This window comes from Eptesicus fuscus, chromosome 1 (genome assembly GCF_027574615.1).
Source record: "Eptesicus fuscus isolate TK198812 chromosome 1, DD_ASM_mEF_20220401, whole genome shotgun sequence".
NCBI lineage: Eukaryota > Metazoa > Chordata > Mammalia > Chiroptera > Vespertilionidae > Eptesicus > Eptesicus fuscus.
This window is the reverse complement of record NC_072473.1, coordinates 64,846,239-64,863,757: the sequence shown is the minus strand read 5'-3', so window position 1 is coordinate 64,863,757 and position 17,519 is coordinate 64,846,239.

The following is a 17,519-nucleotide window of genomic DNA, read 5'->3' as shown; positions in this document are numbered from 1 at the left end:
CCAGCTCTTGGTTTTGTTGATCTTTTGTATTGTTTCTTTGGTCTCTATGTCGTTTTTCTCTGCTCTGATCTTTATTATTTCTTTCCTTCTGCTTACACTGGGCTTTTCTTGTTGCTCTCTCTCTAACTCTTTGAGTTGTTGGGTTAGGTAATTTATTACCATTGTTTCTTGTTTTTTGCAGTAGGCTTGTAGAGCTATGAACTTCCCTCTCAGGACTGCTTTCGCTGTGTCCTATAGATTTTTGGATTGTTGTGTTTTCATTGTCATTTGTTGCCATGATGTTTTTTATTTCTTCCTTGATGTCTTTGGTAACCCAGTCATTGTTTAATAGCATGCTGTTTAGTTTCCATGTGTTTGATTTCTTTGGGTTGTTTTTATTGTAGTTGATTTCCAGTTTTATACCACTGTGATCTGAGAAGATACTTGATCAAATACATATTTCTTATAAACCACAATACCACAGAGGGGTTAAGAAAGTTTTGTAGAGGAGGTGCGATTTGAGCTTGGCTGTGAAAGCTATATCTAATATTTTGCAGATGGAAATGGTGGTGGTGGGAAAGCTGGGGGTGTGGGAAAGTGCTGGGTGCAGGGAAGGGCAGGGTGTGGGGAGGTGCAGGGTGCATTCAGATCCCCTGAGCGCTTCAATCATCTCGCATAAGGTAAGGTGTAGGAGGCGGTCCTACAGAAAGACTTGCTTGATGTGAAGGTCTTTGAAAACAAAACTGAGTAGCTGGAACTTTATTTTGTAGACAATGGTGATACTGATGATTTTTAGAGTAATGTGTCCTTCAGGAAGTGGTTTAGCTTAGTGGTTAAGAACTAATGCTCTGATCCTGGGACAGAACTGAATTCAAACAATGAATGTTTACTGAGCTCCTACATGCCAGGGACTATTGTAGTCATTGGAGACATAGTAGTGGCTCTGCAATTGGCAAGGCCTCTGCTCTCGAGGTACTTGGTTTTTAGCTATGGGTAGGAGAGAATAATGAGAACACAAAAAAGACATCTCCCAGATCATTTCAGATACTGGTAAGTGTGATGAAGAAAATGAAATAGGGCAATATGATAATGACTGGTCAGGGGCAGGAAAACTACTTTAGATTTGGTGGTTAGAGAAGGCCTCACTGATGAGGTGAAATAGAGTTGAGACTTAAATGAAATGGTAGGATGAACCAGATGAGGTTCCTCTGAGGCAAAGTCTTCCAATCAAAGGGACTAGCAGATTTAAAGGCTCTTACGTGAGAATGACCTTGATGTGTTCCAGAAACAGACAGAAGGCCAGTGTGGCTGGACTGAACTAATAAAGGGGACACCTGCATGAGATTATTTTTTCTGCCAAGGGCCATTTACAACATCATTCTCGGACCATATATCCACTTAAAAATTAACCTGCTATATTTGGTCAAATATTTAATTAAGCACCCCTAATGTCTTGGCAGGGTCAGACAAATGATTTTGAGGGCCTTATATGGCTTATAGGCTGAATGTTCCCCACCCCTGATCTAGAGGGAGTCAGAAGTCTGATTATATTTTTCTTTGCAGACCAGGGTAAAGATTTTGTTTTTTATTCTAATTGTAATTGGAAGCCATAAGATGAGGTTTTAAGCAAAGTTTGATATGATATGACTTATATTAAAAAAAACAAGTTGGCTCTGGCTGATATGTGGAGAATTTGTAGGAGATGTAGATGAAATTGGAGTACTCAAGATAGTTTTAAAGGTAGAGCAGGTAAAACTTGCTCAAGGTCTTTTGTTTACTACTTATTTGACCTTGAACAAATTACTTAATGTTATCTCAGCCTCAATGTCCTCATGTGTAAAAGGGGATAATGGATAATAATAGTACTGACCTTGAAGAGTTGTTGTGATGTTCAAATTAAAAGTCTATACTATATAGCTGGCACATCATGTGCACTCATTCAAGTATAACAATTGTTATTATTAATACTCTGATAGTGGTAATAACTCGGGACTTGCCTTGTGAGTAACTAGAGACATGACGATAAGGCAAGGGGGCGATTTTGATTATCCACAAGAGTTAAAGAGAGAGGCTGCAGTAGGGCAGTGGAGAGGAAAAAGAGGAAAGCATTCTTTTAATTAATTTAATTAATGCATACCAAACATTTTGGAATAGGGATGACGTGCATTCAAATGACTAATAAAGTGTAACATTAGGAAGTGCCAAGTCAAAACTCACTTCTACAGTGAGACTGAAAACAAAATTGCTAATGGTTTATTTTCTCTCCTTTGCTTTCTGGTTAACTAATTACTTTTCTATATTTGCATTTTCTGTCACATTAAACCATGATTCATTTAAAGTATACTGTTTAGATGTGGTCAAAATATATCAACAGAGACTTCAAATGAAATATTTGTGCATGACTTGCACCCTCTTCCAACTCTATATCATAACTAAAGTCTTCCTTTGCTATATTTGAACTTAACCTGATTCTCTTGCATTCATGAATAAAAATAAAGGTAGACCTTCCATTTGTTGTTTCATGTTTTGGGTGAACCCAGTTACCTTAGCAGTGGGAATGAATTGCTGACTGTATTCGTAATATTCTTCCAACGTTATATGAGTTATCAGATAAGTCATCATCCTTGGAGTATGAAAGGGCAGTTTTTAGTTTCTGTTTCTATTTTCTGGTGTTGATCAATGATAGACCTAGAGAGACTGAACTTCAAAGGACAGGTCTAATTTTTATGAAGTTTAATGCACAGATATAGTTATCTAGGTGATAAGACATTAGCCATAAAGGTTAAGGCTTATGAATATTAAAACTTTAAAGAGCTCTTTGGCAGGTATAAATTTGTATCAATTATTTTCTTACAGCTGAGTAAAAAGAAGCCAGAATTTAAAATATACAAATCATCAGAAAAAGACAGATAAGACTCAGAAAAATTCTGGTTAGATCATTATTGCAATTTTTATTTATTTTGTCTCAGGCTTTCGGAAAAAACAATTAGGAAATGAAATGAGAGGGTGAAAAAACAGTGAATTTGTTGTCTAGGTATTTTTATAAAACATCCAAAAGACATTAATTAAGGTAATAAGATGGGCATATCAGTTGTAATTCAATTACTATTAGAAAAGAAAGTGTTTTAATAAAAATCACATAACTAAGCAAATGAAACATTGCCTATGAGCAAGATTTTAAACAAACAGCAACATATGCCCCTTTTAATTTGTTTTTGTCATGGAAATGTGCATAATCACAATTTTACTCTTCATCAAGTATTAATGTATTCTCAGAAGTCACATTGGAACTTATAACCCCTCTATATATTGGAACTTATAACCCCTCTATACTACTTGCTTAATTGAACTTAGGAATCGTAGCCTTTTAATGCCCCTGCTGTTGTTATTTAGGTTGTATCTGTCATTGTGATTATCCACTTCACAGTTTGGAAACAAAGGCTGTTAGGCTTTGCTATATCTATGTACACCTTTCAAATGGAAAACTCATAGGAAACAGTGACTATCTTAACTCTGTAGGCTGAGACCATCCTACCTAATAATAGACAAATATGCAAATTGACCGCACCTTCGCGACGCCCAAGCCACGCCCACCAGCCAAGCCACACCCACCAACCAATCAGGATGAGTATGCAAATTACCCCAACAAAGATGGCGGCTAATTTGCATATCAAGACAGCGTAGAAAGAAGCCAAGAGCTGCAGAAGGGAGCAAAGCTGTGGAGAAGCAAGCAAGCCCGGGGGAGGAGAAGGGAGGAGCGGAGGTGGGGCCGGGGGAGAAGGAAGGAGAGCAGGCGGGCTGGCGGAGAAGGCGGGGCGGGAGAGAAGGGAGGAGAGCAGGCGGGGCCGGGGGAGAAGGGAGGAGCAGAGGCGGGGCCGGGGGCGAAGGAAGGAGAGCAGGCGGGCTGGCGGAGAAGGCGGGGCGGGAGAGAAGGGAGGAGAGCAGGCGGGGCCGGGGGAGAAGGGAGGAGCAGAGGCGGGGCCGGGGGCGAAGGAAGGAGAGCAGGCGGGCTGGCGGAGAAGGGAGAAAAGCAAGGGGGCTGGCAGAGAAGGTGGGGTGGGGGACAAGGGAGGAGAGCAGGCGGGGCGGGGTAGAGTGCAGCAGGAAACCCTATTGCAGGATTTTTCCTGCAATGGGAACACTAGTTTTATATAGGAAGTAGGAGATTCAACATGAAAGACAATTTGGGGTTCCTTTTTAAATATATATATATATATATATATATATATATATATATTATTGATTTCAGAGACAGGAAGAGAGAGGGAGAGATAGAAACATTAGTGATGAAAGAGAATCATCAATCGGCTGCCTCCTGCACACCCGCTACTGGGTGATCCAGCCCACAACCCATGCATGTGCCCTGACAGGGAATCATACCAGTAACCTCTGTGTGCATGGGTCAACACGCAACTACTGAGCCATACCGGCCAGGAAATTTAGGGTTCCTTTTGTTCTTCTTTTATGTTTGCTGCTACCTACTCCATTCTAATCTGTGGAGTTCAAGGCTGCCTCAAGGGCAGCAAATATTCAGTAAAGATGAACTGCTAATTCTTTAGCTTCCAGGAAAGTTGTCAGGTAAGTAAACTGTCAACAGCAATTATTTTTCTTATCTTAAGCAGATAATTAGCTCTGAACAACCCTTCCTTAAAATTTTCCAAAGTATATGCCTCTCACATTCAAATCTGCCCTCGAATCTATCCATTGAAGGTGAATTGAGTAAAGAATTCCCATATCCTGTTTCTAGAATTACTGTTACTGTTTTTTAAATAGAGCCATATTGTTACATATATGCTGTTTTAGCTATGAAGATTTTGCAAAATATATTTAAAAGTATCATCAGTCACACGTTTATGCTAAAAATGTTATACATTATTAATTCTCACAAGCACCCTTTTGAGAAGAGAATTATTAATCTTATTTTACAGATGACAAAACAAACTCAAAGCGATTACATTCTGTGCCTAAGTCACAGACTTTATATGTGTTTAACCCTGACTTTGAAGCCAGGTCTGCCTCATTCTAAAGCCTCTTATTTTCTCACTAAATATAATAGACTGCAGATCCTCGAGCTGCTTACTATATAATAAAATTATTTTGTTTATTTTTATCTCTCCTGATACCAGCATGCAAGCTTCACAAGAACAGAGGCCTTGCCTTCTTTGTTCTTTGCTGTGACCCCGGGGCCCAGAATAGTTTCTGGTATATTCTGGTAAGGGGAAGCAGTGTTTTCCACCAAAAAAATGTGCCCTCTGGGATATCAATTATTTTAAGCTGGCTATTTAAGAAACAAAAGACTAAGGGAAAACCTTTGCCCTTTCCCCTAACTGCCTAAAAGAATTTATTTATTTATTTTTTTAAATTTCTTTATTTATTAAGGTATCACATATTTGTCCTCATCCCCCCATTCCCATCCCACACCCCTCCCCACACATGCCCCCACCCCCCTGTTGTCCTTAACCGCCGGTTAGGCTCATATGCCTGCACACAAGTCCTTTGGTTGATCTCCCCCTTTACTCCCACCTTTCCCTACCCTCCCCCCGAGGCCCGACAGTCTGATCCATGCCTCCTTGTTTCTGGGTCTGTTCTTGTTCATCAGTCTATGTTGTTCATTATTTCCCCTAGATGAGTGAGATCATGTGCTATTAGAAATACACTTATAAGAACCGAAAATGAGACAAGCAATAATGGTTATGGTGACAGGCAAATGAATCAGTGTGTAGTGAGTTTCTTTCTGGGCCAACAGTTCTTTTGAGACCCAATTTTAATGTCCAACAGTTCCTTATGTGTACATGTCAGCACTGACATTTCAGTTCTGGATGGTGGACAAATGGTGGTAATAAAAGAATTCAGAGGATCTGCTCCAGGAAGGGAGATATCATCATAGATAATTATAGTTTACTATAAACTAGTGCATCATAGACAGGGAGGAACCTAGCAGGCTCTTTGATCAAAGTCCACTTTGTGTCCCATTGTTAAAGAAGGACCAGCAAATATTTATTTACCAAACATTTGCTTTTTAGTGTCCAAAGTGACCTCCCAGCCCTTTGAAGTCCCAAACCACAATCCCAGCTCCCCTTTCTCCTTCTGCTCAAGATGGCATATATGCCTCAGCTGCCCCATTTGTCCTTGGCTTTCATATTCTATGGAATCATTGTGTGTACATACGTAATACATTTGGGCATTTTCTCCTGTCAATCTGTCTCATGTTACTTGGATTATTAGTCCAGCCAGGAGAATTTAGAAATATGGGAAGAAAATTATTTTTCTATCCCACACTGGGCATTCAGTAAATACTGTTGTATGAAAAATAATAATCAAAGGTTATTGTTAATTTCAAATGAGATAATTGTGCAAGAAGTTCTAAAAGTCCCAAATGAATGCTATAGGGGTAATCAATGAGAGAGATTACTATAGGTTGGAGGCTACTACAATAGCGTAGAGTAAATCATAGACCTCCAGAAATGACTGTGTGCACCTCAGGGGTGTGTTCAAAATAATATATTGGGAGAGGGAAACAACATGTTAGAACCTCTAACCATTTTTATGTTTTAGCTCATCCTTTTTCAGTTTTGGTTTTAATATTTTATAGTGTACATATTATTATAGTAATTTATATGGCATAATATGTAATGCAATAATATATAATAACACATATATATGTAATATGGAGAGTGATATAATATATAGTAATGTAATAATATATATACATATGTATATGTGGGAGGGTGCTTAAACATTTTCATTGCAAGTTGTGTGTGCTTGGAGACCTGTGGTCTAGAGGAAGAAATAAACACAAGCAGATATCTATAATCCAGCCTTCTAGTTGCTAATAGTTGTCTATACAAATTATTTCAGAAAGAAAGAGAAGGGAATAGTGGCGGTGGTGGTGGTAGTGATGTGTATGTGGGGGAAGGAAGTCAAAGTTTCACAGAGAAGGTGATATTTTAAACAGAATCCTATGGAATGGGTAGGTAAAGTGGGAATTTTCAGGGAGAGAGAACATTTGCAAAGGTGCAGAGGTGTAACTTTCTTGATATGTTTGAGGAATTATAAAACATAGGGCAGTTTACAATTGTTCGTATGGAAAATAATACAATAATTAATACATAGTAATAGAAGAATAAAACTCTGTTTCATGTATTCAAAACTGTAAACCCATGTTTGTCCCACTCTGTATATCTGGATTGCCGAAGGAGAGGGCGTAGAAGGAGGAGTAGTATATTATTATTAGATTACATGTATCTAATATATAAATACTATATAGAAGATGGGTGCTCATTTATTAATAAGCTGGGTGGGGTAGAGAATAAAAAAATTGGAGATCACCCTGGCCAGTGTGGTTCAGTGGTTGGAGCATCATCCTGCACACTGAAGGGTCGAAGGGTTCAATCCCCAGTTGGGGCATGTGCAGGAGGCAACTGATCAATATTTCTCTCTCACATCTCTCTCTCTCTCTCTCTCTCTCTCTCTCTCTCTCTCTCTTTCTCTCTCCCTTCCTTTTTCTCTAGAATCAATGAAAAAGCATAGGTGAGGATTTAAAAAAAAATTGGAGATCACTTAGTGAAATAGACTAGAGGTAACAACGTTCTGAACGAGGGTGGTGACTATGGGATATGAAGAAGAGGATATCTTCAAGAGATAGCCTACCAGAAGGATTAAAAGGTTTTTGGTTTTTTTTGGATTGGGGAAGTGTCAATGGAAAAAAGAATTAAAGATGACTTCTAGATTTCAAGTGTGTGTGAGGTTATTATTAGATGGATATATAAGATTATGAGGAGAAGAAGGCATAACAAATTTGAGAAAGGACATCCATATTTAACTGACCAACAGGGAACTGAATATATATGGAAACTCAGGAAGAAATCTGGGTAGGAGTTGAAATTTTAGAACCATTCTCATTATTTGTTCATCAAACATTTGTAAACACCTACTCAGTGCTAGACACTGGGGCTAGAGTGGGAAAAGACAGATATCACACCCGCCCTCAGGATGCTTATAGTCGAGGGGGAGAGACAGACAATAAACAAGGAAAAGTTTGCATCTATATATATATATATATATATATAAGGCTAATATGCAAATTGTCCCCTCAGGAGTTCAATAGCTCGCTATGACACGTGCTGACCACCAGAGGGTGGCGTGAGATGAAGGAAGGCCCTGGCCTGCAGCCAGAAGGCCCCGATCAGCCCTGATCCCCAGCCAGGCCTAGGGACCCTACCTGTGCACGAATTTCGTGCACCAGGCCTCTAGTGTAATTATAAGTCATGATAAGTGCTTTGAAGAGTGGTCTACTTTAGATAAGGTAGTCAAAGAAAGCCTCTGAGGAAGTGCTATTTAATGTGAGAATTGATCTATAAAATGGGAAAAGCCAGGCAAAGTTGAAGAAAGAGAAGTCTAGGCAGAGGGGACAGGCAGGACTGGATGTGTGCAGGAATGGAAAGAAAGCCAGTGTGGAAGGAGAGGAAGGCAGAAGCCAGATCATGCAGGGCCTTGAAAGCCATGAAACAAACAAGCAAACAAAAACACCTGAAATTTTATTCTTCTTGAAATAGGAAATTATTGAAAGGTGTTAACTGGGGGCAATAAAATGATCCAATTTGCTTTTTAGCTTCCTTTGAACAGATGCTAAAGCATTGAAAACAGATGCATTCTCAGAAGTCTGTATAAACACAGAAATAAGGTGAGGGCTGAGTGGTAGGAAATGCTCATCATTAGGGGAGAGAGGAGCCAGCAAAAGGAAAAAGGGACTGTTCAGAGGAGGAGTAGGGAAACTGCCATGGAATTCCATGTAAGCGTGTTTCACAAAAGAGACTGGTCAACATTGCTACATGCTGAAAAGATCACTGGGAGAAATGAAGTCTGAGAAAAAAAAGCCTATATATTTGTGAATAGGAAACCAGTTTGAAAGAATAGCATCCATAGAAAATAATGCAGGTGTAGAAGTGGGTAGAGACCACACTTCTAAAAATGTATTCATTGATAGAAGGATGGAGTAGAATGATGGGTAGAAGTAGCAAGTTCAAGCAAAGGTCTTTTCAGACTACTTGGGGCCTGTGGGCGTTTGCACTTGGATGTGGGGAAGAGAAGTGGAGGGGTGGTAGGAGAGGTGAAAGGATAATCTGAAAATGCTTGAAATACTAGGTGATAACCGAAAGGCCAAGAACCTGGAGCATATTGAATGAGATGTGGCCAAGATCACAAGTGCTAGTTTTCCATTTCCTCTGAGGCTGGAGAGAAGGGCGAGAGAGCAGACAGAGCAACAGAGAAACTTTGAAGTGAAGTGGCAGAAAGTTTAGGAGGTCTTTGGCGTTGACACTGAGTTTTCAATCCATCAAAATTTAGAACACACACTGAAGTAATTCAGAGTGAGGCAAAATTGCATCTACATTTATGAGTACCCGAAACACAGAGTTTATTCTTGTATTATTTATTAATTATTGTATTACTCTCCATATGAATGACTGTAAACTTACTTTTGCCCCACCCTGTATTTAGACTCAATAAAATAAAGCCTCTTTAAGAGAAGAAACCTTGGGTTACCTTGTTTGTTTTTAACATTCCCATTAGTATCAAATGGCATTTTATACATGGCAGGTGCTCAGTTAACATAAGCTGGTTGTTTGATAGCTCTCTTCTCAAGGAACTTGCAATTGGGAACAACCAAGTAACATATGCAATATATGGTAATTTCCAAAAGAGTGATATTGCTAATAAATGCTGTGGGATTTAAATGGAGTGTGCCTGTAGATTAATGCTTCATAGAGGAGCTGACGCATTATCTGAGCCTTAATGCTTGTCTAAAATTTAAGTGCAGGTTTTGCAATAAACTAAAGCTGGGCATCTTCTATATCAAGGGTTGGATAGTGACCTTATGGTGAATTGGAAACATCTGACCAGTGTACGAAATATGGTAGAAAATTAGCAGGATGCTATTCAAGAATTTGTTGAGATTTGGAAACAGGAGGATCAAAGAAAGGGACTCGAACTTGTGTCAGAAGACTGGAAGTTTAGGAGTCTTTTGTTTTGGACCACATCCTCCCAAATTAAAAATGAAGTTAGGCATTTCAGGCTAATTTGGCATGAAAACCAGGAAATTCCATTCTGTAATCATTTCCAGATTCATCTTTCTAAGGTAAAGAAATAATTATGTTACTTCCTTGCTCAAAAATATTCAATGGTTCCCTAGTGCCTACACAATTAATATATAGACTCGGCGGCCTAGCACTAAAGGGAATTCACAGTACGGTCCCAAACATTTCCAGGCTTGTTTCCAATTATATCATGTACATACCACACACACTCTTGCCAATTTGACTAGGAACTGTTTCTTGATCATGCTTTGTGATTCCTAACCTCCATTCCTCTGCTCATGGATTAACTCCACCTCAGTTCTGTGTCAAAATCTTACCCCCTCTTTGCAGACATAGCTTAAATGCCAGTACCTCCTCCATAAAGTCTTTCCCGCTCCTTCCCACAAGGGGGATTTTCTGTCTTCTATTAATTTCCATAGTACTTAGGGACTCACACAAATTTATAATGTACCTTCCATTGTAGTTATTTATAAGGCCACCTAATTCCCAATGTCATCTTCAAATCCCCACTAAATTTCAAATTACTTGCTGACAGATCTGGATACTGCTCATCTTTTATCCCCTTCAGAACCCAGCGTAAACAGTTCTTGACATGGACTGATGCAGAATTAGAACTAAGTGAGGGGTTGGTGTAGCTGGGGAGGCACCTGTGAAAGGTGTTGCCAATAAGAGATACCTCAGCCTCTGTCCTGGTGGTCTCTATGAAACATGGATCTTTAATGTTAATGACAAAACAAATTAGAATTGGAAATAATACCTTCATTAGAATTGGTTCACTCAGTGTTCTGCCTTGGGGAGATTGAATGTTAATTTTTTATACATGCTAGTAATTCTCATTATGATTATTTCTATCCAGTGCAGCAATTTCCTACTGTGGCACCAATAGATCCTACGATGATTTTTGACTTATAAGTGCACTGAGTAAAACAGCATAGTATTTGCCATCTGATATATGGAGACAGCATAATAAAGTGTAAGGAGGGAATGTTTGGAACTCCAGCAGACTATTTTTGCATCCTTGCTGTTCTACTTAATAACTATATGTAATGTTGTTGCCTGCACAATATCTCTTCCTCTCCTTTTGGTAATTTCAGACTGATTTTTCTTTTTTGGGAATTATTTATTTTCTGTTATTAATTTCTTCCTTGTTACTACTATTATAAATTACTAATTTCCCATTATTAATCCATGGAGCTCGAGGTAGGGCTGACAATGCTCACCCCCATTCTCCCCAGCAGTTCCGAGGGAAGGCATGGCACCAAGGTCTGGCCCATCAGCACATTCCATATCTCTGGCTGAAGCCAGGCTGATGAACCTCAACTGGGAAAATGAATACACTCTGTCTGTTGAGAAGATGGGATGTAAGACTGAAGCTGCTGGCTGCCATCTCTCTACAATAAAGACAATGCAGAGATTAGCAGATCTGAGTGACCATGACAGAGAGAATGATGACATCATTCCACCTGTGAATCTAGCCATAAGTGAAGGAGGTCACCCCTTCCTACTTCATCCCCTACCCCTGCAGACTTTTAGTTATATGAGCCAACGAACAACTTGTTTATTCTCTAAGTCAATTTGAATGGAGTTTATTTTGCTTGTAATCAAATAACACTAAACAAATATACGACAGGACTCTGGACAAGTCATTCATAGTCTCTATGAGGCTCAGATAACCCATAAAAGGGAAGACTCCCCTATTATTTTTCACAAAGTAAATATTAGGAGGCCCACATATATATTAAATGTAAGTGAGAGCTTTTTAAATTTTTTTAAAATTTTATTGTTTAAGATATTACAAATAGTAGTACATATGTCTCTCTCTCTTTTTTTCCCCTCACTGACCTCCCCACAGCCTCCCCTACCCCCCGGCACTTGCCCTTGTCTCCCCACCCCAGTGTCTTGAGTCTGATGGTTGTGCTTATATGCATGCATACAAGTCCTTCAGTTGATCTCTTACCCCCCACCCCACAACCCTCTGCTACCTTCCTGCTATAATTTGACAGTTTGTTCGATACTTCTTTGCCTCTATTTTTGTTCAACAGTTTGTAATGTTCTTTATTATCCATAAATGAGTGAGATCATGTGGTATTTATTTTTCACTGACTGGCTTATTTCACTTAGCCTAATGCTCCCCATGCTGTTGCAAATGGCAAGAATTCCTTCTTTTTTACAGCAGCATAGTAGTCCATTGTGTAGATGTACCAAAGTTTTCTAATCCATTCATCTGCTGATAGACATTTAGGCTGTTTCCAAATCTTAGCTATTGTAAGTTGTGTTGCTATGAACATAGGGGTGCATATATCCTTTCTCATTGGTGTTTCTGTTTTCTTGGGATATATTCCTAGACGTGGTATTACTGGGTCAAATGGCAGTTCAATTTTTAATTTTTTGAGGAAACGCCATACTGTTTTCCACAGTGGCTGCACCAGTCTGCATTCCCACCAGCAGTGCACAAGGGTTCCTTTTTTCTCCAAATCCTCTCCGGCACTTGTCATTTGTTGATTTGTTGATGGTAGCCGTTCTGACAGGTGTGAGATGGTACCTCATTGTTGTTTTGATTTGCATCTCTTGGATGATTAGTGACCTTGAGCATGTTTTCATATGTCTCTTGGCTTTCTGAATGTCCTCTTTCAAAAAGTATCTATTTAGGCCCTTTGCCTATTTTTTGATTGGATTGTTTGTCTTCCTTTTGTTAAGTTGTATGAGTTCCCTGTAAATGTTGGAGATTAAACCCTTATTGGTGATAACATTGGCAAATATGTTCTCCCATGCAGTGGGCTTTCTTGTTGTTTTGTTGATGGTTTCTTTTGCTGTGCAAAAGCTTTTTATTTTGATGTAGTCCCATTTGTTTATTTTCTCTTTAGTTTCCATTGCCCTAGGAGCTGTATCAGTAAAGATATTGCTATGACAAATGTCTGCTATTTTGTTGCCCATGGCTTCTTCTAAAATTTTTATGGTTTCCCATCTTACGTTTAAGTCTTTTATCCATTTTGAGTTTATTTTTGTGTATGGTGTAAGTTGGTGATCTAGTTTCATTTTTTTGCAAGTATCTGTCCAGTTTTTCCAACACCATTTATTGAAGAGACTATCTTTTCTCCATTGTATGTTCTTGCCTCCTTTGTCAAATATTAATTGAGCATACTGGCTTGTATCAATCTCTGGGTTCTCTGTTCTGTTCCACTGGTCTATACGACTGTTTTTGTGCCAGTACAAGGAAGTTTTGAGAACAGTGGCTTTGTATTATAGCTTGATATCTGGTATTGTGATCCATCCAACATTGTTCTTCTTTCTCAAGATTGCTGTAGCTATTCAGGGTCTTTTTTTATTCCAGATGAATTTTTGGAGAATTTGTTCTAGGTCTTTGAAGTATGCTGTTGGTATTTTAATGGGCATTATGTTGAATTTATAGATCAGTTGGTTATTATGGACATTTTAATGATGTTGATTCTGCCAATCCATGAACATGGTATATTATTCCATTTGTTCATGTCTTCCTCTATCTCTTTTTTTAGCATCCTGAAATTTTCTGAGTATAGGTCCTTTGTCTCCTTGGTTAAGTTTATTCCTAGGTATCTTAATTTTTTTGTTGCAATGGTAAATGTGATTGCTTTTTTAATTTCTCTTTCTATGAGTTCATTATTGGTGTATAGAAAAGCCATAGACTTCTTGGTGTATCCTGCTACATTGCTGAATTCATTTATTAAGTCTAGTAGTTTTTTTAAGGAGTCTTTGGGATTTTCTATGTACAATATCATGTCATCTGCAAGTAAGGACAGTTTTACTTCTTCTTTTCCAATTTGGATGCCTTATATTTCTTCTTCTTGTCTGATTGCAATGGCTAGTACTTCCAGTACTATGTCGAAGAGGAGTGGTGAGAGTGGGCATCCCTGTCTTGTTCCTGTACTTAGGGGAAATGGTTTTAGTTTTTGCCCATTGAGTATAATGAGATGTGGGTTTGTAATATATGGTTTTTATTATGTTGAGGTATGATCCTTCTATTCCCACTGTGCTGAGAGAAAGGGTGTTGGATTTTGTCAAATGCTTTTTCTGTATCAATGGCTATGATTATATGGTTTTTATCTTTTAGTTTGTTTATGTGGTGTATCACTTTATTGATTTGCGGATGTTGTACCATCCTTGCATCCCTGGGATAAATCCCACTTGGTCATGGTGTAGAGAACACCTGGGAAGGCACATGGGCATTTCTTTAAATTGTCAGCTGAACCCAAGGCGACAGGCAAAGCCGTGTCTTGGTTACACATCTTACCAAAAAGGCAGATGTGTTCTCAGCATTGACTCTTATCTTTGCCCAGGTGTAGGGAAGTGGGTTTTGATATGTAAATCCAGTCTAGCACTAGGAATGCTCAGGCCTACTCAAAAATGCAAATAATCTCCTTTGTCTTGACTTTTGGTGAAACTTCCTGGTATGTGGGGGTATAAAATAAACATGCTACATTAGCTCTGGGTAACTGTCTCTCCATCAGAAGAAGGCAGCGGTCCACCCAGTCCCAGCTTTTTCCTTCTATTTTCTGTCTTGTCTCTTTCTTTTATTTCTCAATTCCCAGCCCCTCTACTTGAAGAACTGGATCATCTCTCTTTCTGTGCTGGACGCGGAAAAGAGAGGCTTTGTATTATAGCTTGACAATGGTCTGGCTGAGTACAGAGGGATTGCTCCAAGAAATGCGCAGTGCACACGCCACAGATTAAAAGAAGTAAGGTAAGGAGCAGATTGTTGCAAGTTGTATTAACTGGGTGTAAAACATGGGTAATTCAGGGTCTTGGGAAAGAGATCTCTACTCTCAAATGCTTAAAACTATGCTCAAAGCTCAAGGATGCTCTGTTAACCGTAGTCAGATTCTTGATTTCTTAAGTTTTGTTGATGAAATGTGGGAAAAGGTCGGAAAGCAATTGCATGACCGATACACAGCAGAAGGTCCAGAGAAGATTCTTATTCCTACTTTGATTCGTGATTGTCTTTATCCAGTGCAGGAGAGTTTAAGAATGTCTAAGCAGGGTGTAGCCATGGCTTTACAGCCTACAGTGGAAGGGTGCAAATCTCTAAAAATACCACCTCCCCCTCTGCACCTCCTCCGCCTCCACGTGTCGCTCCTGCGACCACAGTCAAGAGCCCACCTGATAAAGATTTATCTCGTAATTATGAGCAGAAGCTAGAGTTGGAGGCAGAGTGGGACAAGCATCACTGTGAGCGGGATAAGAAAGGTTTTGCTCGTAGATGCCCAGCCTTTACAGCTGGATGCTGGCGCTTGGCCAAAAGTGACTTCATATTTCATTTTGTTGGAGGTTCAAACTACTTGTATCGGGCTGAACCAAATAGAAAGGATTAAAGGAATTTCTCAGCAACTGCCAATGATTCTTTATCTTAAAAAATCTTTTTCTTTACTTAAAAAATTAAAATAAATAAAAATTAAAAAAATAAAATAAAAATAAAAAACAGTAGACACCAGAACATTGCTGAATTTCCCCCCAAAGCAAGAAGGAGGTGGGGGAAGGGAGACACATGACGATCCAATATGGACACCCACTCCCCGAGAAAGCCATTTTAAAAGGTCTCATCTTTGCCATGCTTAAAGATGGTGGATTTGACCTGGGAAAAAAATACAGGCTGGCTTCCCAAGGCAATCTCTAAAAAAAAAGTGGCTTTTTTAAAATTTCCCACCCAGAGGCAAGTAACCAGCAGGAAGTAGATAGCAAGTTTGCATTTGAATAGCTACAGGTTTGCTTCTTGACTTCCCCAGCAGAAAAATTATGGTCGTTTTAATCTTTTGCACTCGGATGTCGAGTGTGACTCGACATGGTTAGCAATGGTAGCAGTTCGTATGTTGAATTGTATTGAATGTATCAATAATTTGAAATATAAAAAAATCCAAATAAATAAGTTTGTATGAAAAGAAACTCCAGTTTTTTATTTTACTGCCGCGCTTTGTAAAATCTGGGGTATTTAAAAAATTAAATCCCAAGTAGAATAAAGGAATCGAGAAAAAAGCAAGTGAGTGCAAAGGGTTAAAAGTCAAGCTTCTGGCCCAGGCCTGTCCGCTGGAAACTTAAAAACTTTGAAGTTTACTAAATCAAATGATAAAAACTTATATCTAAATATATTGAAATGATATAATACTGAAATGTTTTCAAAAGTCTGTTCTCTCTTAAATATTTTTTAATTAAACCAATTGATACTTGAAATCACATGGAAAGCTTTATCAAATAAAAATTGATAGTTGTATTTTACTTATATACATATATTAAATGTTATGAAGGTTTTGGCCTCTAAGAAAGACAAAATAAAGTAACAACATATTTCTTAAATACAGCCAAATTTTTCAACAGCAGTAGAATTTCAAGAAACACAAAAGCCCCAAGCAGCCTGCATTTTGAATGGGCTGGGGGTGGGGCAGTGTTTTTGCTTTGTGAATCAGACCTATAAGTTTACTAAATTTGCTTGCTTTGCTTTTTTAATAAAAATACCTACTTAAATTACTTTATAAAGTAGATTTTTAAAATATAATCAAGGTCTCATATAAATTAAGTTATATAAGAAGCCAATATTTTTAAAAACAATTAAATTCTAATAAAGCCACCAGAAACAGCTAGTGAAATTTCTGTTTGTCTGCAATATAATTTTGACTGTCTACCATTTAGTGGTTTTGTTTTGCTTTTACCTTGTTTATTGAGAAGAAGCAAACCATCTTTTCTGTGAAAGAACAGTTTAGAAGCCACCATGAGGACTGCCTGACTTGGCAGTCGTCATGTTGGCCTCATGGCTTGCCACTTCCATGGGGGCCACCATCTTGAAACAGCAAAGGCCAACTCCTCCCTTTAAATAAGCCAATGTTTTTATAGGCAATTTGATTAAGTCTTCTAAGAAAGTTACTGAGACCTTCCATGATCCCTCTGTATATGCAAATAAGCCTAAGGGGATACTCTTTAAAAATAAAATTCTAGCTTAATAAAAAGGAGAAATTTGAAAATTTTGAAATCTCTTCAACTAATATTTACAGTGTAAACTAAGATTGTTGTTAAAATATTAAATTTGATAGTAAAATAGTAGAGTTTTCCTTCAAACATCTGAAGGACTGCAATAAAAAGTTAATATATTTGGCCTCATAAACTGAAGTAAATAATTTGTGTTTTTGCCTGCTTGGCAAAGCTTATGTTAAGTTAAAGATTAAATGCAGAAGTTTGATTAATATCATTTATTGTCCATAATCTAGGACAAGTGAAGTTAAAAAAATAAGCTTTATTTCAGATTAATTTATATTGGGTAATTGAAATAAATGAATATTCAAAAATAAAAACTTAATTGTACTGGACAAAAACTGTTCATGAAGTATTTACTAAAATCTTTTACTGATAGTTCATCTCATAGTAAAATTGCTTAACATGCAATGAATCCAAAGCAGTCATATTTCTGTGCAAAAATAAAAAGTTATC